This window comes from Trachemys scripta, chromosome 1, assembly GCF_013100865.1.
Source record: "Trachemys scripta elegans isolate TJP31775 chromosome 1, CAS_Tse_1.0, whole genome shotgun sequence".
In the NCBI taxonomy this organism is placed as follows: Eukaryota; Metazoa; Chordata; order Testudines; family Emydidae; genus Trachemys; species Trachemys scripta.
This window is the reverse complement of record NC_048298.1, coordinates 81,152,791-81,162,737: the sequence shown is the minus strand read 5'-3', so window position 1 is coordinate 81,162,737 and position 9,947 is coordinate 81,152,791.

The window sequence follows — 9,947 nt, the reverse complement described above, 5'->3', positions numbered from 1 at the left end:
AGGTAGGATTTAGGAGGAATTTAAGTGATGCATGGGCCTGTGCTTGCTCTCTGCACGGGGTGGATTTCAGTATCCCCCCTCTATGAATAAATAATAAAAATGGTGTGAGCAAATGCTGTGCTGCTGGAGATCCTCTCTTGAATGAGATAGAAAAATAAGATCCAGCTCACTTATGGTCAGTAATAGCCCTTTTTGCTAGAGAAGGGATGCTAACCACAGTGCCCTGGTTAAATTCCAGCATGGAGACATTCTGCCTACCTAAATTCCCCTTGCACTCCTGCTCAGATATGAAATCCTTAGATTCACTTAATTGTGCTACCATTATCCACTTTCTGTGGTGTGAATGACTCACCTTTCTGTAGAAGGCCAGCCTGAGACCTTTCCACCACTTAAATATGGCTTCAGCGGAACTGATGGAATTACGCTGGATTTACAGCAGTGTAACAGAGAACAGAATTTGGCCTTCTGTGGGTTTTGGAAACAGCTTAGGGCTGTAAAGAAACACCAACCCCAAGAGGCACTCTCATTGAAGACTAATGCTCTGTAACTAGAGGAGAGGTTAGAACATGTTTATTTAAAAGCTATGCAGCAAAACATTTGTTACAAAGCCCCAAAGCATATGAAACTCACCTGGGTTTGTTACAAACATGAAACTCAGCTCAAATGTGGCCAAACATTTACTAGGGTTCATGAACCTTTTCAGAAAATCTGAGTCCAGTTTCCAGCAAACTTGGGCCACTTGGTGGTTTTGTGTTGAAACCTCGACTATCTCATCGTTTCAACTAGGTTCCATTTTGGGTTCACTGAAACTCAAAGCAAAGGTGAGGGGGTCAAACTGACCGATATAAACCAAAGAAAAGTGTTCATGCAAACTCCAGCACACCAAAATGAGCACAATTCTGTCTTTTAACTCTTTGCAAAGAGACGTAATCATCAGGCATTTTTACTGTGTCAACTTTTTGGCTCTTCACCAGCTGGGAATCAGCAAAAGCCATTAGTGTTATTTGCTAAAGACCACAAAATAAAAATCAAGATTTTGCAAGCAAAGTCTAATTCTGTTTACATAATGCTAGGAATATCAGCATGCAACTTACAGCCAAGTCCTGATACTAGATAGTTTCTGCCTATCATGTTTCCATTTTAACATTAAAAGAAGCTCTCTCTTCTTTGTGAGCAATGTACATAATTACCAGAGCTTAGCTTATGTTTCCCCTTGTTTACTATAATATCTAGAATATTTGATTGAACATGGCAGTGGACCAGCATAATGATAGTTAATTGTAATGACAGGTTCACCTGATATGCAATGCTCTAATATTTATTTATTATTTCCACTTATCTACAATATATGAGCACTCATCCAAAACTGGGCACCCATGGCAATCTTAAAAGTACACTAATAAATACATGCTGTCGATCACCATAACCCTACGAAAAAAGGAACTTTTTCTCTTTCTGAAATGAGGAGTATTCTTAAACACAGAAAGAAAAAGAAACAACAGATAACATGAAAAGATAATATCGTAGAAGTTCTCAGAGCTTGACACCATAATTACAAACTAGCTTTGCTATTACACTAGGTAACCATGATTTCAGCTGAGCCAAAGTATGTATACTTCATAGTGAAGATGTCCCACCCAAAAACATGCATCTTGCTACCTGAATCCTTCCAAACAGAGGCATTAGCAAGTTCCTGATAACATTTCTCCAAGTAGTACCCTTGAAAGAGGGTTTGTTTTGTTTTGGGCATGAGTTTTTGATTCTTTTTTTTGCTGTTCAAACTCACTCTCTTGCCATGTCATATCAAAAGCAGTTGCTTAATGATAGAGTATGTTATGACACGTCCAATGCAGTCAGCAACCACCACCAGGCAGGCATGCTGTATGCGGCTCCTATTACAGCTGCACATGGGTATTTTGCTACCATTACTACTGTCTGAGCAACTTTTGAAAATGGGGCAAATACAGCTCTTATGCTGGATATACATTGGTGGTGATGTTATTCCAGTTTTACACCAATGTAACTCTGTGTAGAACTTGGCCCAGCAGGGAGGGTGCAAGGATGTTTCGCGCCCTAGGCGAAACTTCTACCTTGTGCCCCCTCCACCCCGAGCCCTGTGGCAGCTCTCCACCACCCCCCTGCCCTAAGGCACCCCCCGTGGCAGCTCACCCACCCACCCCCCGCAGCAGCTCCCCCCAGCCCGGGGAGCCATGCGGTAGCTCCCGACCCCAGCTCACTTCTGCTCCGCCTCCTCCCCGAGGACACCATTGCCACTCCACTTCTCCCGCCTCCCAGGCTTGCGGCGCCAATCAGCTGTTTGGCGCCGCAAGCCTGGGAGGAAGAGAAGCAGAGCGGGGCGGTGTGCTCAGGGGAGGAAGTGGAGCAGAGGTGAGCTGGGGTGGGGAGTTCCCCTGCGTGCCGCCCCCGACCCCTTACTTGCTGCAGGCGGTCCTCTCCGCGCCCCCCTGCCCCAGCTCCCTCTGCCTAAATGCTGACAACAACCAGGGCAGCTGAAGATCCGGCCGCCACAGTCACCACCGAAGGACCCAAAATGCCACCCCCCAAATGCTAGCGCCCTAGGCGACCACCTAGGTCACCTAATGGGTTGCACCGGCCCTGTGCATGTTCTACTACAAATCTAGCAAAACTATTGTTCTACTGCACAACAAATATAAAAAAGAAATGGAAGGGGCATGATGCTGTGATTTCATATATTGTGACAAAGTTCCTCCTTTACCTTGGTGGGTCCTGCGCTTATTGGCGGATTTGCTTGCTTCACAGATTCACCCTGTGGGTCAGGAAACAGACCGGAGACCTTCCCCTCTGGTAGGAGCTATAGTCCAGGTCAATTCCTCTTGTGTTTGATCAGGAGTTGGGAGATATGGGGGGAACCCAGGCCCACCCTCTGCTCCGGGTTCCAGCCCAGGGCCCTGTGGACTGCAGCTGTTTAGAGTGCTTCCTGCTACAGTTGCACAACACCTACAACTCCCTGGGCTACTTCCCCATGGCCTCGTCCCAACACCTTCTTTGTCCTCACCACCAGACCTTCCGCCTGATAACACTTGTAGTTCTCAGTCCTTCAGCAGTACGCCTACTCACTCTCAGCTCCTTGCACACCTCTTACTACCAGTTCCTCACACACACTTCCTCTCCTCTAGCTCCCTGCCTTGACTGGAGTGAGCCCTTTTATAGCATCAGAGGGGCCTTAATTAGAGTCAGGTGCTTAACTGCCTCACCTGACTCTTAGCAGGTTAATTGGAGTCAGGTGGTCTATTAGCCTGGAGCAGCCCCTGCTCTGGTCACTCAGGGAACAGAAAACTACTTATCCAGTGGCCAGTATATCTCCCTTCTGCTACTCTGCTGTTCCCAACTGGCCTGGGTCTATCACAATATCTAAAAAGAAAGGAAGCCCCACTGGAGAGCTGATTTATTCATTATTATGAGCCTGATTCAGGAAAACAAACAGAGCTGGTTGAAATTTTTTCATCAAAACATTTTTTCAGTGAAAAATGGCTTTTTGAGCAAAACTTAAATTGTTCATTTTGGTCACTGTTTCCCAATGTTTAAACCAAAATTTTCAGTAAAAATGTTGCTGTTTGATAAACATTTTCAGTTTTTGGTTCAATTTTCACTAAATATTTTTGGTTTTTGAAAACTGATTATTCCCCCTCCCTCCAATGAAATATTTTTTACTGACAAAGTTTTTCAAAAACTGAAAAAAAATTAAGTGTCCGTTTTTCATTGAAAAAACAAACAAAAACTAGCAGGAAATGTTTTTTCACAATATCCTCCAAAACCATGATTGGCAAACTGTGATGAGCTCCATAGTTAAGTGCTTATTGTCCCGGATCCACAAGATCAGTGCTACACTTCAGCTTTGGAACAGGTTCTAGCAGGAGCCCCTTCCATGTGCAAGACTCCAAGAGGTGGGTTCTTGCTTTTCCTGCAGGGTAGGCCAGGTGGTCTCCCCACCGCTGGAAACTGAACCTCTGGGCTTCAGCACTCCTGCTTCACACTGTGAGGTCTAGTCGGCGAGTCCAACTGAGCCAGACTCTTGGTAGAGATTTGTACACTCTTCAGGGATTAATGCATCTCACCAAGTATTCACAGAGATAGGCAGCATTTTTTTTTTCCAAAACAGTAGGGTTTAGTCGTCAACTGGAACACAGCATTGGGTTAGCATAGCATTAGGTTAGCACAGATAAATGCAGGTTAAAGCACAGTCCATTTTGGTCAGCTCAGAGCCCCAGACAAGCTGTAACAAAACTCCATTTTTAGGCTCTCCCTCTCTCTCGCTCGCTCTCTCTCTCTCTGTCAGTTCCCAGCTGAGAGAGCTCCCAGCTTCTCCTGCCTCACACATTCCAGTCCTTTGTTCTGAAGCTGGTGTCTCTGTTCAGCTTTCCTGCTGAGAGACCGGGCAATCCATGAGTCATTGGAGCTAGCATTGTCTCTCGGGCCACCTTGTTGATCTGGGTCAGTTTCAACCAGTTCTTGATGGACTCTTCATTCCACCCAGACAGGGAGGTGACAGACACACCTTTGTCTTTTAGTCTATGCTGAGTGCAAACTTAGTCCTCCCACTACCCACACCAGGTAGCCATGCAACATATAGGGGGAAACTTAAGGCACAAATAGAACTCATAAAAATACTACAGAAAATTCCCACTTCATCACATTTCCGTCCATCCCTAGTCAGGAAAGTACATAAATTCATGTTTAACTTTAAATACGTGCTGAACTGTGCTCCTGTGCAGGGAGCCTATATTATGACATCACACTGTTATTATAATTAAATAATAAATTATTCTATTATAGTTGTCACTTTGAGTTATAAAATGCAAAGAAATGTACAATCACATGCATTAGAGCCTAGGGTGAAACTGTGTCTGATTAATAAAAACAGGCCTCCCCAAGCCATTGCAGGCGCTCAGTCTCCCCTCAACAGGTGAAAACGATTTGCCAGATTCAAATTTTGCAGCTTGCATCCCACTCTGATTATTAGCTAATAAACTGTAACTGTAATGCTAAGGAGAGTGGAGATCTTAACCCTCAGTCTTGGCCTAAACAAAGCATATACACACCCAGAGCCTCTTGTATGTTAGGGTCAGATCACCCCCTCTGATCCCCACTGAAAACCCATTGGAGGGAACTGAGAAGGAAGAACCCTTCCCAAGGTTTCCCTCACACAGTTTATTCAGTGGTTGTCCTCCCTGAACCTACAAGTCTTAGAGGCTCATGTACTAGAGGCAGTGGCCAGTCTCTCAGAGGCCGAGTTCCTCTGCACTGGCTCTGGGAAAACCCTGCCATCCCTTCAACTCCCTAGCAGTGTAACGCTAATAGAGATGCGCAGCCAGTGACTCCTCTGCCCACTGATATCACTGGAAATGCCTCCTCCTCCTCCTCCTCCTCTTCAAAGGGGCGGTTTCCATAGTGTGGAGAGAGGCCATGCAAAAATGAACACAGCCTTAGGCTGCAGGGTTGGTGAAGAGAGGACTGGCAGTGTATAGGAATTGGACAGCATCCCTTTAAATGGTTTGGAAGCTCTCTAATGAGCCTCCATCTTCTATTCCTGGTGCCAGCAGAACTCTGACAGAGCAGCAGTGTATATATGTGTAACTAGGCCATGTATGTGTGTATATAGTTAGTAAGCATGGTTAGTTGGCACCCCGCTGTGACAGTGCAGTTTCCTCATACCTAATACCATGTAAAAAGCAAAGACTATGCAATGATGTGTGGTTTTCTGAAACCACGCCCTCCCACACCTGCCTACTGCCACCCTGAAAGCCACTGATCCCAACCTCCCAGAGGGCTCTCAGCAGTGTCCAGGGGAAATGGGGGTACAATATCATGGGAAGCATCTGGTACCCTTTCTACACAGCAAGGAAGTTGCGAGCCTAGAGACCTTGCGCTCAGACCCCTGAGGCCTCCCTTTTTAAACTGGTGGATTCCATTGGCCTTTGAATCTATAACACACACAGTACCCATGTCTAAATGTGTCAGTCAGGATAACTTCCTTGGCCAGGCAATACATAACCACTTTTCAGCTGGAAACAATACTAAAGCGACAATGTGTTATTGTGCACAAAGTGGATTACACAGGCAGGGCTGTCTGCCTGGCATGATAGTATTATATCAAAAGGACTTCACTTTCTCCTGAAAAACTTAAGCTCTGTCATCCTTTGACAAAGAAACCTAATGCCAAGCTGCTGCCAGCAGGCACTTCTAGCTACATGCTGCTGGTTTTCTTGGAAAACCCTTACAACTATGACTTGTTCATGACAAAAACATCAGGGGCTTGGTGATGAGGTGCCTATCCCACACAGGTATAGAAAGGGTTAACTATGCCCTATCTCAGAAGGAGCAGGAGAGGTGAGTGCTCCAAGCAGCTGCATAAGGTTGCATAAGGGCACAGCCAATCAGGGAGAGGATACAAGGAGCAACCAATCAGGGCCCAGTGAGTTCACATAAAAGGAGTTGCAGGGTCAGAGTGGGTCAGTTGCTGCTGGCAGCTCATGGAGTAAGGACTATGTTGCTAGAGGGCTGAGAGACCTGTAAGCACCTTGGACAGAGCAGCTGCTGGCAGGAACTGGGGGAGCAAGAGGGATCTCTTGGCTGGCTGCGGGGCTGAGCAGAGTGCCCTGAGGTCCCTTGTGGGCTTGGGTCGTCCCCCCACACTTGCCTCTGGGGAAGTGGCTGGACAATAAGACTGTGATATGTTCTTCCTCTCACCCCTCCCAGAAGGGAGGAACATGTATGGTGGCAAGGCCTGAGTCATGAAGAAGATGTGGCAGTTCCTGAGGCTGAAGAGGGGCCACAGACCAGACGGAGAGTCAGAGCAACAGTGTGCAAACTGGAGAGGGGGCGTTGGCCTTGAGCTAATCCCCAAAGTGACCAGGAGGAGGCGGCACCAGTCTGGTAGTGAGGGATGCTCCCAATGACAGGCTCCATTGTGGGGGAGAGAGCTTTATCATCTGTTGGGATTTATTTTTCCAAATCCTAGTGGTAAAAAATGGGTCATCTGACCAAATACAGGGCCTGATCCGAAGTCAATGGAAAGGCTCCCGTTGGGTTCAAGGAACTTTGTATCAGGCACATAGATCGTACTATTGTCCTCCAAAGTGAGTAACAGCACACACAGCAGGGCAATGCTGTTAGGTGAATGTCATCACCATTGATGTCTTCTAATGTTGCACCTGGAAGAGGCCAACACCTGCAGCAGCATTAAAATGGCACTTGCCAAGGAAATTCTTTTGCTATTTTAGGCCTGCACTCCCTTCCTCCAGATATCTTGGTGGCCTGAGCTGGCCACATCCGCAGCCAAGGAGCGAGCCAGCTGGCATTAGGGAGAGGAGCAGAGCAGGCATAGGCATCTTCAGCCACAGAGAGGAAAAGCAACTGTGCTGATGTGTCCTGCTGGGGAAGGAGTTTCATGAAGCATGGTGTCCTCTTCTCTCCCCCCTGCCATGCTTGAGAGAAAATGCCCCAACCCCACTACCAAGTCTGCCCCTGCCTGACTTCTATTTCTGAGGAGAGCCCAAGAACCTCGTCAGCTCAACCCCTCTCGTTATCGGCTATTTATTTCTCATGATGTAATGCTAATCAAGCTACCAAGAGCTTGAGTCCTGTGGAGCAACATATAAAGTCTAGAGCTGTTGTGCCTACTGCGTGCAGAATAAAACACACAAGATTCCATCTGGCAACATCAAGCTTTTGTTTTCCTCTTCTTTTGGTTTAGTGTGCTAGTTAAATCCTTTAATCATTTAAAAAAATTAAGAAAGAGATGGGATGGCCCAGCAGAAGTAGAGTTCAGGTGGATGTAAGGCTCCCATGCATATCTGCACAAGAAAACCTGTAGGCAGCATTCCTAGTCCCATCCTGCATGGAATTCACACATATGCCTTGTTAAAATGAATGTCATTCCTCTACTTTCACAGGGCAGTGTGGAACATAAGCTGGATGTGCAGAAACATACCTTTGCTAACATGGAAAGAAAGTCCTGATTTTAAAACTTATGCTGGTGAAAATCTGGGCTCATTCTTCTGAAATCAATAGAGTTACACTGGTGTGAATCTAGCATAAGTGAGATCAGAATCAGGCCTTAAGGTAATATTTTCAAAAGCATCTAAAGGCTTGTTTGTACATGCAAGGTAATCCGAAATTAGGTAGGGTGTGAATTTAAAGTGGATTAAGCTAATTGGAATAAGAGCATCTGCACACTGAGTTATTCAGGAGTTACTCAGGCATTGCTATTCCATAATAACTCCCTATAAAGACAAGCTCTTAGCCCAATTTTCAAGGGTGATTCAGGAGCTTAAATATCATTGAAAGTCATGGAGATTGAGGTGCCTAAATGGCTAATTCATTGTTGAAAATGGTACTTAGGCTCCTAAATCTCTTGGGTACATTTGGAAATCTCCCTCTTAGCCTAGAAAAGAATTCACAAAACCTACTTTTTTTTTATCAGAATAAGAATTTATTCGGGGAGGGGAGGAGGGATTAGGGGTGGGAAGCTAAAATTAACATCCCCCTCCCTTATTTGCAATCCAAACTCTGCAGAATTCTGCTAGCACCTGAGCATTAGAAGGCAAAACCAATCCTGGGGCAAATCCTGCTTGCTTTACTTACAGGAGTAGATCCATAGAAATCAGTGGGGCTTCTCATACGAATGAAGTGAACAGGATGCAGCCCTGCATCAAATCAGCCTAGCGTCACTTCCCCAGCTGAATGATATTCCAGATAAATCCCTCCTCTCCCAAACAGCCAGCTGCTAGATGACAAAAAAGTAAACTAAATTCTTTCAGCTTTAACTAGTACAGATGTTAATACAAGAGCCTGACTTAAAATACACTGTCACAGGAAGAGTATATTCAGCGTTTCTTGCCAGGCCTGAAAATACAGAATACCCTTTTTAGATGCATCTTGCCTCACTTAGACACCAAAACACAAGGCCTCAACTGATGCAACATTTTGGCCGGGCTTCTTCCATTATGCTGCTTGTTGTAGCTGACATTACTGTTGCTAGTGTCTGATGACTGAGTGCTGCACATGGGAGGCAGAGGAAAAAATAGGGTTTCAACTTGCTGATCACCACTGTGAGTACTGGTCAAACCGGTGCTCCCCCTCGCCTTTCTGCTACCATAGCTCAGTGGCCTATAGACCACCTAGTGTAGCTACTGAACACTACCATCCAAGGATGTATTAGGGGAGAGAGAGGGCTCTATCTTGGGAACATTTCACCCACATGGATTGGGATGGGGGGAAGAGAAAGAGAGAGCGAGAACTTCCCCAAACACAATGGGGAAAGGAGAATGAGTCAGTAAAATATGTATCCCCAAAGCCAGTTCAAGATTACAGATTAAAAAATTTAATATAGGTATAGGAGAGCCTCACTGATTCATATTATGACTTGGGGTTCTACTGAGAATTACTGAATTTTTCAAATTAGCAAGTAGCTGTATGATAGAAAACACAGCTTCAGGAAAATATATAGGTGAATAAACAATTCAGATTAAATTCCCTGCTAACTATGGTAGCAAATTCATCAGGATTTGCAAATATTTGGGTAACTGCCAGAATTCTTCAGAATATTTGTGAATCCCGAAAGTGTCAAGGATTCATACCAGGTGTTCATTAGTCACTATTCACCATCTGTCATTCTCATGTTAGAAAGTTTAGTCATTGAGAGAGTGATCAAAAGCAATACCATGTCAGCATTCACTCATCATGAATTGCAGATAATGATTAGTCAGTGCTTATAGTGAACAGTTTGTGAGCCACCCGGAGTCTGAAAATAATTTGCCCAGCTAGTCAACAAACAAGTGCACAGAAATCAAGATTGGTTCACAAATGATTCACAAACAAAAATGGCTGAAATCCATTATACAGTATTTGACCATCTCTGAGAGGGTGTAATTCACTCCTCTGCAGAGGGCCAGCATAAAGCCTAA